The following is a 1,795-nucleotide window of genomic DNA, read 5'->3' on the forward strand; positions in this document are numbered from 1 at the left end:
CCCAATGGGGGGACCACATGGACATGTTACGGGTTGTCATCACCATTAGGAAACAACGCGCAGGAACACTGGTCTGTTGTCTGCAGGAAACCAGCAGCGCTGAGATCCAACAAAGGAAAGAAATGTATCATTTTATGATGACATGGAGGGAACATTGTTTGTGACACAGAGAGGTAAGATGTCCTCTCCTCCTCAGTGTGCGGTGACACAGGGCCGCCCAGCATACACAGGAGCACCTCGCACAGTGTCACCGTGACGCCAGCTGTTACTTTGTCACACACTTGTCTCACTAGTGACTCCACAGCCGGGCTAAAGGGCGCCTTGAAACTGCCGGAGGCGGACGCTGATTGGCGGAGGAGGGTGTGTGACGCTGCGAGCTCCCCCATCACCAGGAAGGAGATTGAGAGCAGGATCCCAGGAGGACACATCTCCCCCTCCCCCCCTCCTCCTGCCTGTAACATTATACGGCTTGTATTCTCCCCCTACCCCCTGTGTGCGCTCCACGTGTGGCTGGACTAACAGTCCCTGCCCTATTCTCCTCTGTGCTCATGGAGCAGACATTAACACACACAGGCGGCTGGAAATTGACTGTGAAAACACAGAGCCCTTTTTTTTTTCTTTCCTCTTGTTGAAGGTGCTGGCCTAGGACTTGCACATGTTACACCTTCTGTAGCCTGCAAGGACCATGTGCATGGTGGAGAGGAGGGGGGTCGTGCATGCTAAGTAGCCCATTTACAGAGGGTTGAGGACAGATCTCTGGCTGAGATTTATTTCCTATTAAAGTGGCCGTACATCATCATGCTCGCTCAGCCCAAGAGCGGCCACAGCAACAATGGCGCACCAAGGGCGCTAGCCCGTGGCAACTGGATTGTACGCTTTCAGGGCATGGTGCATGTGTCCTCTCCCCGCAAGGAGCACCAATTTTCGTCCGCGTGATTATGTTTGGCTCGTATTGCTGATCATAGCCATTGATATGGGAAATAAAATTCATATAGATTAGGAGGGATGCCTTATGGTCAAAGTATGTAGGACACACCCCTGCCACGCCCCCATTACTGGACTTTAAAGGCACAGTCCACCATGTGGAAAAGAAATACTAATTAGCACCCGGTGTGTCCCGTCCCTTTTTGCTGCTGGTGGTGGTGCATGCAATTAGTGGGTTGGTGGTGGAGAGTGAAGCCACTTTCTGCAGGTTCTGCATCTCCCCACCCAGCTCTTAGCAACCTGGGCCGCTCTGGCTGGTGCCCTGCCCAGCTCCCGGCAACCAGTGATGTCACTTGTTTCTAGGAGCTGGGTAGGATGCCGGCCAGCGTGTTCTAGGTTGCTAAGAGCTGGGTGGGGAGATCTGTATGGCCCTTACACTCTCTCTGCTACCATACACATCTCCCTGTCCTGCTCATAGCAACCTGGGCCGCTCTGGCTGGTGCCTTGCCCAGCTCCCGGCAACCAGTGATGTCACTTGTTTCTAGCAGCTGGGTAGGATGCTGGCCAGAGTGTTCTGGGTGGGGAGATCTGTATGGCCCTTACACTCTCTCTGCTGCCATACACATCTCCCTCCCCCGTTCTTAGCAACCTAGGATGCTCTGGCCGGTGTCCTGCCCAGCTCCTAGCAACTGGTGATGTCACTGGTTGCTAGGAGTTGAGTGGGACGCCAGCCACTCATCCTAGTAAAAAATGGACCTGACCTGTTTTTTTATTGTTCGGCAACACACAACATGTGGGTGTGTTGTCTGCCACATTAGTGTATTGGGCCCATGGTGAAGGTGTCCTTTCAAGTTTCACTTCACCCAGTCCC

The sequence above is a fragment of the Nanorana parkeri genome, unplaced genomic scaffold (genome assembly GCF_000935625.1).
Source record: "Nanorana parkeri isolate BGI_ZX_2015 unplaced genomic scaffold, ASM93562v1 scaffold715, whole genome shotgun sequence".
NCBI classification, from domain to species: Eukaryota; Metazoa; Chordata; class Amphibia; order Anura; family Dicroglossidae; genus Nanorana; species Nanorana parkeri.